Source organism: Camellia sinensis, chromosome 9 (genome assembly GCF_055761805.1).
Source record: "Camellia sinensis isolate YWXY chromosome 9, ASM5576180v1, whole genome shotgun sequence".
NCBI lineage: Eukaryota > Viridiplantae > Streptophyta > Magnoliopsida > Ericales > Theaceae > Camellia > Camellia sinensis.
Genome location: NC_138969.1, coordinates 198,102,627 through 198,115,432, shown reverse-complemented (window position 1 = coordinate 198,115,432; position 12,806 = coordinate 198,102,627).

The window sequence follows — 12,806 nt, the reverse complement described above, 5'->3', positions numbered from 1 at the left end:
CCAATACCACGACCGGCCTACGAACCAACGGACAAGGCATTGGCAAGACTACAGACTTCGCCGTTTGTCCCAGCGATCGAAAATGCGCCCCTGCCATCAGGCTTCCTTCAGCCGAAATTCAATACATATGAAGGGAAGACGGACCCGTATTCTCACTTGAGCCACTTTCGCCAAGTCATGGCTGTGTACAGGCGAAACGAGGCCCTAATGTGCATACTCTTCCCGTCAAGTCTGGGCGACCTAGGCTTGACTTGGTTCGAAAAGCTCCCAGAGGGCAGCATAGCCTCCTGGGCCCAATTGGCAGAGGCGTTCGTAACGAGATTCCGAACAAACACTAAAACACCGGTGGAGATAGACCAGTTACTCTCCATCGACATGGGTGAAAAAGAGACCCTCAGATCTTACAACAGTCGCTACTGGGAGACATTCAACCAGATTGGAGACTACCCCACCAATCTAGCCATTGCGCAATATAAAAGAGGCCTACCAGTAGGAAACCGACTAAGGGATTCAATTACCATGGCGCCACCCCTCACCATGGAGGCCCTGATGGAAAGAGTGCATCAGCACATCAGGGTAGAAGAGGATGGCGCACGTGCAAAAGCGAAAACTAGTGCAACCACGGTACCAGAAAAGAAGGCCTCAGCAAAGGTCAATACAGTAGATAGGCAGAACAAAAACGGGCGTGGCAGACGAGATAACGGAGAAGACCCAGACAAAAGATGGTTGAGAATCCGCACTGCCATAACAACGGTATTCAAAAAACTAATATATCGGATTCTGAGCGAAATAAAAGACGAGCCATTTGTCAAGTGGCCAGCCAAGCTAGGGGAAGCTCAGAAGAATTACGACGACAGATCACGGTGCACCTTCCACAAAGAAAAGGGGCACCGAACTGAGAATTGCACGCCACTGAGACAGCACTTGGAAGAATTGGTGGCAGCAGGCCACTTGGACAAATACATTGAAGGAGGAGCGCAACCGGCCCCCCAAGATTATAATGACCATCCCAATAGAATGCCAATCGATGCACCACCTCAAGGCATTATCAATGTAATTCATGGAGTTTTTGAACCTGAGCGCGTATGCGAGCTCAGGGGTTCAATCAAGAAGGCTGAGCACTTTAGGGAAGTATTAAGTGCCCAACCTGCCATCAAGAAGGGGAGGACAGAGGCAACAAACGTCATGTCCTTTTCGGATAAGGACTTGGAACGAATTTACTGTCCCCATAATGATGCCCTGGTTGTCACTCTCCGAGTCAAGGATTTTGACGTCAAGCGGATTCTGATTGACCAGGGTAGTTCATGTGAGATCATGTATTACGACACATTCAAGCAACTAAAGCTGCAAGACAAAGACTTGGCACCTGCAGTTTCTCCCCTAATTGGATTCAACTCCATGCCAGAGTGGCCTGTCGGCAAAATAATCCTTCCAGTCAGAGCAGGAAGCGTAACAAAACAAGTAGAGTTCTGGGTATTGAAGGTCCCCTCCACCTACAACATCATCCTGGGCAGAACATGGCTGCATGCCATGCGTTCGGTAGCGTCATCATACCATCAGGTAATGCGGTTCCCCAATGACGCCGGTATAATTGAAGAAGTCTATGGCGATCAGATCATATCAAAACAGTGCTTCACCACAGTGAATGGAAGCCGAGCTGCCAAAGGATACGTTCATTCGGTGGAAGAGCCAGAAAGTAATGAACTATTCGCGGACATCGGCAAAGAGGCTGACCAGAAAGCGGTGGAGGACTTGGTGGAGGTAAAAATAGATGGGAAGAACCCGGATAAGTTCTTCTTGCTTGGCTCGTCGTTGTCCAGCACTGAGAGATCAGAGGTCTTGGAATTCTTGACCTCTAATATCGAAGTGTTTACCTGGACGCCCTACGACATGCCAGGTATCGACCCAAACTTCATCAGTCACCAACTCAATGTCCACCCATCCGCCAGACCAGTCATCCAACGCACACGCAGATCGGCACTCCACCACGCCGAAATAGTGGCAGAAGAGGTAGGCAACCTGCTGGAGGCAGGAGCAATAAGGGAAGTGCACTACCCAAGATGGATCTCCAACACAGTCGTAGTGCCAAAAAAGAATGGTAAATGGCGTGTCTGCGTCGACTACAAAACAGTCAACAAGGCATGCCCAAAAGATAGCTTCCCTCTACCAAGGATAGATCAACTGGTGGACCTAACGGCAGGGCATAACCGACTTAGCTTTTTGGATGCATACAGAGGCTACCACCAGATCGCCATGCATGAACCAGACCAGGAGGTCACATCCTTCACAACACCAAGGGGGTTATATTGCTATAAGGTCATGCCCTTTGGCCTAAAGAACGCAGGGGCGACATTCTAAAGGATGGTAACCAAGATGTTTGAACCATTGTTAGGCAGAACAATGGAGGCTTACATCGACGACATGGTGGTCAAAAGCAAGGATGAGAATGACCATCTGAAAGATTTGGGCGAGATGTTCCAGATCCTGAAGAAACACAAGTTGCGCCTCAACGCGTCCAAATGCGCATTCAGTGTTGGATCTAGCAAATTCTTGGGCTTCCTGGTGACCAACCGAGGTATAGAAGCAGACCCCTCTCAGATCAAAGCAATCCAGGAGTTGAAGAGACCAAACTCAGTCAAAGAAGTGCAGCATCTCACTGGTATGGCAGCTGCACTCAACCGGTTCATAAGCAGGTCATCAGACAGACTACGACCGTTCTTCCAAGCCTTAAAGGCCAAGTTTGTGTGGGATGAAGAATGTGACCGAGCTCTGGAAAGCTTAAAGGAGTACATGTCTTCCCCACCATTACTTGTTACTCCAGTACCTGGTGAAGAACTCTTTTTATACTTAGCAGTCTCTCAGCACGCAGTCAGCGCAGTGTTAGTTCGTGCAGAAGGAATACAACACTTGCCCATCTTTTATGTCAGCAAGACATTGTTGGGAGCCGAAACAAGGTACTTGCCCTTGGAAAAACTAGCATTAGCATTAATGATGGCATCCAGAAAATTGGCGCACTACTTTCATGCCCACACCATAGTCGTCCTCACGGCCTTTCCACTAAAAGCTCTGTTTGAAAGGGCGAACTTTAGTGGGCGAATTTTGAAGTGGGCAGTGGAGTTGGGACAATTCGACATCAAGTTCCAACCCAAGACAGCAATAAAAGCCCAATCTTTGGCAGACTTCGTCGCAGAGTTTACTCCTGGAAGTCATCATATCTGCCCAGTCGACCTAACTGACTTAACCGAACTAAGGACGGAAGTAGACGCCGAAATAGCGCAACCCCTAACAGAAGGTAGTCAATCAAGTACCAAGGCAGACCATACTAAGGACGACAAGGAAGCAACGAACAAAGGCTCACCAGCAATTCAAACAGAGGACGAAGTACAGACAGCCAACATGGACTTTGAAGAAAACACCATCCTTGACCCCACGGCATCATCTGACCCTTCCACTTGCTGGAAACTATTCGTTGGAGTGATGTGGAAGCTCTTTGTGGATGGAGCATCCAACCGACATGGTGCAGGGCTTGGCATAGTCCTCATCTCTCCAGATGGCCTGGTTATAGAGCAAGCAATCAACCTTGGCTTCCCAGCATCCAACAATGAAGCGGAGTATGAGGCGCTTCTCGCAGGACTCAAATCGGCACACTTCATGAAAGCAACCGAACTAATGGTGTACAGTGACTTTCTACTGGTAGTAAACCAAATTTCTGGCGAATACGACGCAAAGGACGACAGAATGGCCAAGTATCAAGAGTTAGTCAGAACGGAGATCAAGAAGTTTGATGTGGTAAGGATAGAACAAATTGGCAGGGAGGAAAACAGCCGAGCGGATGAGCTAGCAGGCCTGGCCTCAATGGCAGATACATCAATCCCTCATCCATTACTCATCGACTTCTTACCAAGACCAAGCATAGAAGACCCCGAAGCAGAAGAAGTATGTTGCGCAGAGTTAGGCCCTTCTTGGATGGATCCCATCATCCTGTTCCTGAAAGACGGCATCCTACTAGAAGAGAAAAAAGAAGCCAACAGAATAAGGGCAAAGTCGCAGCGATTTTGGCTATCTCCATCTTTGGCATTATACAAGAAGTCGTTCTCTGGGCCTTACCTCAAGTGCGTTCATCCCAGCAAAGTAGAAGCATTCCTGTTTGAAATACACGAAGGGGTGTGTGGAAGTCATCAAAGGGGAAGGTCGCTCGCTTACAGGGCTATTTCGCAAGGATATTGGTGGCCATATATGCAAGCAGACTCAGAGAAATATGTGAAGAAGTGTGAAAAATGCTAGAAATTCGCACACCAAATACATCAACCAGCAAGAGAACTCCTACCCTTAACTAGCCCATGGCCTTTCGCAATGTGGGGCTTGGACATAGTAGGACCACTTCCAACTGCGCCCGGGGGCAGAAAATTCTTTCTCGCAGCAACAGACTACTTCACAAAGTGGGTGGAAGCAGAAGCATTGGCGTCAATCAAAGAAAAAGATGTGAAGAAGTTTGTTTGGCAGAATATCATCACTCGGTTTGGCATACCAAAAACACTAATCTCAGACAATGGAACTCAGTTTGACGGCAGAATCTTTAGAAACTTTTGTGAAGAATACAAGATAGAGTTCTACAATTCCACACCGGCATATCCTCAAGCAAATGGGCAGGCTGAAGCATCAAATAAAGTCGTCTTGGATGGACTAAAGAAAAGGCTAGAGAAAGCAAAAGGCAAGTGGGCAGATGAACTTCCTCACGTCTTATGGGCTTACCGCACCACGCCTCGACGATCAACTGGAGAAACACCATTCTCCTTAGCCTATGGCATGGAAGCAGTAATCCCACTAGAAGTTGGCCTCCCCACAATTCGAAGCGAAAATTTTGATCCAGACCTAAATGGAGAAGCCATAGCCTTAGAACTCAACCTTGCAGAAGAAAGAAGAGAAAGAGCGTTAGTCCACATCGCCTCATACCAACGAGAGTTAATCAGAAAATACAGCAAAAAGGTGCATCCAAGACAATTCAAGATTGGGGATTGGGTACTACGCAAAGTAATGGGAAACACCTTGATCCCAGGAGACGGCAAGTTAGGACCAAATTGGGAAGGTCCTTATAAGGTGGTTGGGTTAGCAGGCAAAGGGGCATACCACCTAGAAGACAAGGATGGCAAGGCAATCCCTAGGCCATGGAATACGGCCAATCTCAAGTTATTTTACTTTTAGCCTCTCTTTTTCAAACATATGTACTTTTCTCTTCCTTCAATAAAATAAGAAATTCTTTTTAGCACGAATTATTCTTTGTAAAAGTTAGCTTGAAAGACTAAGTATATTACAAGCATTCTATTCTAAGTTAGCTGGAAAAACTAACTTAGAGGTTGGCTGGATTAAACCAACACCCTTCCTAAGCCCAGGATAAGGATCCAGGCTGCAGGACATTTGGTCGGAATAACCAAATACTATAAATTAGCTGGAAAAACTAACTTCAATAGTTGGCTGGAATAAACCAACACTTGTTACTCTTCAGCCGAAGTAAGTGTATGGCTGAAGAGTGGTTGGCTGGAATAAACCAACACTTGTTACTCTTCAGCCGAAGTAAGTGTATGGCTGAAGAGTGGTTGGCTGGAATAAACCAACTCTTGTTACTCTTCGGCCGAAGTAAGTGTATGGCTGAAGAGTGGTTGGCTGGAATAAACCAACACTTGTTACTCTTCAGCCGAAGTAAGTGTATGGCTGAAGAGTGGTTGGCTGGAATAAACCAACACTTGTTACTCTTCAGCCGAAGTAAGTGAATGGCTGAAGAGTGGTTGGCTGGAATAAACCAACTCTTGTTACTCTTCGGCCGAAGTAAGTGTATGGCTGAAAAGTGGTTGGCTGGAATAAACCAACACTTGTTACTCTTCAGCCGAAGTAAGTGCATGGCTGAAGAGTGGTTGGCTGGAATAAACCAACACTTGTTACTCTTCAGCCGAAGTAGGTGTATGGCTGAAGAGTAGTTGGCTGGAATGAACAAACACTTTGTACTCCTCAGCCGAAGTGATTATATCGGCTAAGGAGTGGTTGACTGGTAAGTATAGTTTAAAAAGACAAAAATGGAATAACAGTTGGAGTAATAGAAGACATTACAAAGTGCAGACATATAAATCCAAACCGGAGTAAGAGTTGCGTAAAATTTTTCATTCAAAACAGAAGTCATTACAGAGGGGCATAGTTCGGTTACAAAGACGAAATAAGAAAAGAAAAAAAGTACAAAATTAAGAGAAAAGTTCATCTATCTCGGCGTCAAAAGCCGCATCATCACCAACTCGAAGACCGGTCTCAAGAGGAAGCTCACTCTCGGCTGCCATGATTCCTTCGGTTGGAATCACGTCTTGATTCGGCTGCTCGTTAGGAAGGTCCTCTACCATGGGTTCCAACCGAAGTGATGGGTCGGCACCAACAACCGGAATGTCTTCAGGAGCAGAGGAGTCATCAGTGTCTGAGTCCTCCAGGAACTCTTGCTGCAAGGCGTCTGCATACGCCGCAAGGGACTTCGGTATAAAGTACGCTGGAGGGTCGAAGACCTCGGTCTGTTCATCATGACCGAGCTTCTCCACTGCCGCCCTCCAGCCGCACTTGAAGAAAAGCTCCTTGGCGGCGTCGCATTGTTTGACATAGGCCTCCTCTGCCTCCTTGTAACCTCGCTTGTACCCCTCCTTTTCGGCCGCCTCCATGTTCTTTTTTAGTTCGTTTATTTCGGCGTCTTTTCTCTTCTCAAGCTTCAGCAGCTCGCGCAGATATTTGTCTTTCATTACAATGGCCGCTTTTTGCTTCTCCGCTTCAGCCGAGTTAACCAGATCGGCAAGTCGGCCGTTCTCTGCTTGAAGCTCGGTCATTTTCCTTTCGGCCTCCACTAGTTCGGCCGCCTTCGCTTCGGCTTCCGCCATCGCTTGCCTTGTGGTTTTGCGGAGTTTTTGGACTTTCCTGTAAGTGATATTGTTCTTTTGCAAGGCCTGGCAAAACAAAGATTTCTTCTCAGCCGAAGTAAAAGTTGGAAAAATTTAGATAGAAAAAACAGACAGAGCTACTTACCAAGATCATGGACTTGGAAGCAGACCGAATTGATTTCATTTCAGTGTTCAGTTGCTTCAAGTGGTGATCCATGTCCTTTGGAAGGCACACACTTTTGGCCAGGTTAAAGGCCAGTTGGTGGTCTTTCTCAGCCACGACCGAGTCAGTAGCTTTGATGTCTCGGTCGTTGAAGGTCAGCGGCAGAGCCCACTTTGGAGATTCAGCTCGGTCGGTTTGCTCCGGTCGGGGGGAAGGTTGAGGACTCTGGAGGATGGATTCAACCTCATCGACTAGTTGCCGTTCGGTCGATGTATTTCGGGCGCGTTTGGAAGGGCGAGATGAAGAAGGCTGCTGAGAAGGGAGGGCCACAACAGCAGGCTGCACCTCGACGGATGGCTGTATTTCGGCTCTGGTTGATGCAGTTAGAAGGGCCCTGACTCTGCTCTTCTTTGCCATTTCTTCCTCAGCAGTTAATGGAACAAGTCTTATTTCGGGCAAAGTTGGGTCCGGTTCTGGTGCTTCCTCAAGAAGGAAATCGGTTACCCTTGCTTTTCGGCGACCGCTGTACCGGTAGGTCGGCTCGAAGTTCAGAAGCTTAGCCCAACCTCTTTCTTTAATCCGCAGTGCGGCTCGCAAAACCGCAAGGTTGGGATAGCTATACAGGGAATGGAGGTGGGAGAAATCTGCAAAAAAGAAGAAGTGTTAGTTCGGTCAATAGATTAAAAAACCGAGATAACATACAAGGAACAAGACCGAAGTTAAATTACCAGGCTCTCCCATTTTCCAATTTATAGGTCGGCCAGGAATTTGGGCTTGAAAATCCTCAAAATTCCCAGAGACCCAGAAGAAGTCATCGTCATTAAGGTCTTTGTCCGGTGTGTGCTTAACAATCTTCTCTCGGCGGCGGCGGATCCTAAGGTAATAGACCCATCCAGCATCTTTCGAGCCGATGGAATATTGATGGAATATTTCGGCAAGGCCAAGGTTTAAACCGGTTTGGTGGTTTAGTGCGGCTATTCCCATAATAATACGGTATGTATTGGTGGACAGTTGGGTGGGGCATAACCTAGTTTGTCTAAGGAACTCGCAGATCAACGGTTGTACGGGAAACCGTAGACCGGTCTCAATTATGGATTGAAGAGTAAAAGGAACGAAACCTTCGTTGTCCCATGGAATGACGTCCTTTTTTGCTAAAGTCAAATGAACGTCATCCGGTATATCATAGTCCTTCCTGAATTCGGCCATCCCACCAGGGGTCTCAACTAAATACCTATACTTGCCCATTTGTTGTATAATTTAACGAATAAGTTATTTCGGTGCGGTAATCGTGCCCAGAAGCTCGGTTGAGCGCACGCAGGAGTGCCTGGGTAACCTAAGTCTGCAAAGTAAAAAACAGAGGGGGGTTAAAGCACTGATCAACGGACCGTGCTACAATCTAAAAAGCAAGGTATAAAAGCCCTACTTCGGCCTCAAAAGACTAGTGATATCTCGGTTCATCAAAAGGGTTGGTAGCTCGGCTTGAGCAGATTGCTCGTTAGACCGGCTTATCGTCTAGGGGCAGCTTTCTGAGTTCGGTCTAAAACAACAAAGAAAGCTGGTTAAGCCCCAAGGCCTAAATCGGTTGTAGTGTGGGTATAGTTACTTCGGTTAAGCCTCTAGGGGCGGCTTTCTAAGATCGGTTTAGGAACCAAGAAAGCCGGCTTGGCCCCAAAAGCTTAGTTCGGTTGAAAACCGAGGTTCCTAGTTTGATATGTTCAAAACTCGGCGATCTTGTTTCGGTTAGAGTGACGTGAGACGTAAGTGACTCTAGTTCGGTTATTGGCTGAAGGGATCTACCAATATTGGACAAACAGTATCCTAGTCCGGTTGCTATGTGATTTTGGATCTAAGGCTGGTTTTCTACATATTGGTTCATACGTACATGGGGTTCTACTGGTTTCTTCATAAAAGTACAAAAGCAAAGCAGACAAATGGAGAAAAATGTTTGCAAAAAGCATACAAAACAGAAACGGATGGTAAAACAGATAAAAAAGAGCAAGAAGAGTAGGCTTACTTACCAGATTGGAGAACAAGAAGCTGAAGATGAAGCAGTAGCAGCGATGAAAAGCACAGATTTGGAAGCAAAGAAATGAAGACAGAGAGAGAAGGTAGGGTATATGAATACAGGTGAATGATTCAGAAAGGAAGGGGTGTTTTGTGAAAAATATGAGAGAGGGATAAGGAAAGAAAAAAACGGGAACTGTTTCAAAATCACGAAGCACGAAGACGGCGTGACAGCCGTCCTTAGCCAACCAAAACATGCCACGTGTCATAAGAATGGGAAGCGTTACAGTCGCTGTGATTGAAGAGACGTTTTGACCGGACATAGTGATACCCGAGGTAAAATTAGCTCGGTTGGAGAGCCTGAGGGTTTTGTCGCTCGGCTGGAGAGGCTAAAGGGTTTTTAGCTCGGCTGGAAAGGCTTAATAAACTCTAGTTCGGCCAGTAGACTGATAATCCCAATCATGTTGCGCAGATGGAATTAAGGGGCAATTGAGAGGGTAATTTTTGGGAAAAATTGGGCCGAGCTGCGAGTTGGGCTTTGAGGCCCAAAACGCGAAGGACTGAGTAAAAAAGGCCGTAAAGGATACTCCGGCCCAGGAGAGCAAGGTTACTCCGGCAAAGTTACTCCGGCCCAAGGAGGTGTGATTACTCCGGCTCAAGAAGAGGTAGTTGCGTCGGCCCAAGGAAGAGTAAAGCTACTCCGGTCCGGAGGCAACTCGGAGTTAGGCCAGTCTCAGAGTTAGTCCGGTCGCAGTATGTTCTGGGAAGGCCGGTTTCGGAGTTAGTCCGGTCGTGACTTACAATGGTTAGGTCGGTCAAAACTTGTTACTTGGAAGTTTGATCCAAGCACACCAAGGTTGAACAGGGCAGCCAAAGTAAGGAGTTAGAGGAGAAGACCGAGCTAAGGATAGTTCGGCCCTCTGTGGGTCGGTATAGCCAATTTTACTTCGGTCAAATGGAAATTCGGCCATAAAGAAAACCATCCCACTTGGTTTAAGTAGTGGGGGAGGGTGTAAAAGGATAAGCATTATCCTTAGGAGAATGAATCCTAGGAGGACTCTGCATGGAGAAGTACAAGTCCTACTAGGATTGCGCCACGGGAAACTTATAAAAGCTCACAAGCATCACCTTGGAGGAGGTAATTGAACACAATTCTTTCTGAGAACATAGAGCTTTGTCTATTTGTCAAGCTTACTGACTTAGGCATCGGAGAGGTTTCCGGCACACACCCGCCGGCTAGCTCACGTTTGTGTTTTCAGGTGATAAAGCGACGTCGTACGGAGGAGCGTGGACTTGGTCAACAGGATTATACGAGGAGAATAAACATTGGTTTGGCATAAACTAAATAATACAAAAAGTCAAAAAGTTACTATCATATTTAAGTCACATCATCTTATTTAAATCACATCACCTCTCTAATACATCACATCAAACCCAACCCAACCCAAACTCAATCCATATAAGCCAATAAGTCAAAAAATGCACTTTTTTAGAACATCCCAAACCAACCCTTAGTATCTCCCGACCAGCAATTGTTGGCTGAAAGGGACTTTAACGATCAAGTTAGATAGCATATATCTATGAAATTCAGCAAGTAAAAGAAGTGGTTTGGGCATATCTCTCCTCGAGTTGAAGATTGCATCCCTTTATATATGCTAACGTGTAATAAGCTTAAGTCACCAATTGATCCAATGAAAATAAATCACATGTATGGCCCAAAACTCGTTTGCTATAGGTATATCAAAGCGACTTGGCAAGTTGACAAGTTGATTCACAAATTGTTATTTTGATACCTCAATTCGTATTCCACGTAGACATTGAATGCGCACACCTTACATGGGTTAATTTTTATTTTTCCACAATTATCATAATAAAAACTGAACAAAAAATTGAATTAATAATAAAAATTAACAATAAAAATTCTAAAAAAAAATTATTAACTCGGTCATCTAGTTGTAGTGGGATAAAACAAAATTCCTTTACAATAATAATTTGTCTTTCTCATTAAATAATTTCATTAATTATGCCCTTAGCTTAAAAAATTAAAAAAAAAAAAAAATCTTTAGACCTAATATCATATCCTCGTAAAAGTAGACTTCTTATGAATAATAAACCCTAGTAATTTAAGTAAAGAGGACCATTATTCCCTAAACAATAGTGTAACTAAATAGTTTGTGAGAGAATTGCAAATGAGTGGGATAATTTTGAACAGTTCCTATTCGTAGCTCGAAAGAGCGTGGCTCGACACCAAAACGACGTCGTTTTGATTTTTTTTTTCTCTCTCTCTCTTTCTTCGCCTTTTTTTTTCTCTCCCTCTCTTTCTTCGTGTTTTGATGAAGATGAAGAAGAAGAGAAGAAGAAGAAGAAGAAGAGAAGAAGGAGGAGCTGCGCTGCTAGGTTCATCAACATCAACAAAAAAAAAAAAAAATTGTTGATCAACATCAACAAATTTTTTTCTGAACAATTTTTTTTTTGTTCATCAACATCAACAAGATCTGGGTCTGCAGATCCACCAGATCAACATCATCAACATTTTTTTTTGAACAATTTTTTTTTTTTATCCAGATCCAGATCAAAAAAAATTTTGAACAGCTTCAGATTTTAAATATCATCATCATCTTCATCAACAAACAAAAAAAAAATCCCTTTCATCCTCACCGACCGCCATCACTGCCGTCATCCAGATCAAATTTTTTTTTGAACAGCTTCAGATTTTGAACATCATCATCATCTTCAACATCATCATCATCTTCATCAACAAATAAAAAAAAAAAATCCTTTTGATTCTCACCGACCGCCATCACCGCCGATTACCAACCTCCATCACCGCACCATCACCAACCGCCATCACCGATCTCTTCTCTTCTCTCTTCCTCTTCTCTCTCTCTCTCTCTCCCATTTTTTCTTCCCTCTGTATTTGAATGCACAGAGAAACAACGAAAAGGAAAAAAAACCCAAAAAAGACATCGTTTTAGGTATTCGGGCCAATTTCGAGCCAACAATTTCAAGCAACGGATCATTTTTCAATTTTGAAATAGTTGAGCTATAAGTGATTTTTTGTTTTTATTTTTATGGCAAGTCTTAGGCCTCGTTTGGAGAGTAATTATTTTAATCAAAAAATTACTATAAATTATTACATCACTTTTTTTATTTTTCTACACATCTTTTATTAAAAATCAAAAATTTATTAAAATAATTTATTCTTAAATAAGGCCTAATACGTAAAAACCTTACATCATCATAAAAATAAAATTATTTTTATACAATCCCAACTGAAATGAAAATTTTCTAATTATTTTTATACAATCCCAACTGAAATGAAAATTTTCTAGTTTGTGTCTAGCCTAATATATAAGTGGATGTACATTACTAGGAGGAATATAAATGCCAACTACTTACAAACCCAACTATTTTAATCAACTTATTATTGTAGGGGTCAGGAATGTTTGCATCGGGAGGGGCAGAAAAGAGTACCTTTTTATTTGTATTAATCAAATCAACAATTAAATATCACTTTTCTACGATAACTACTACTACTCATCAATAAAAGCCGCATGGTTTCGTCATTGGAAAACATTAATGAGCCCTTAGTAAGGTGAAAAATAAAATAAATAAATAAATAAAAAATAAGGCACAGTATAAACTGTGACAAATGGTGGGACTTATTGTCATATTATTAGTGGTAACTCTAATTAGTAGTCTCAAACATTATTAATGATATTATATGTATTAATTAA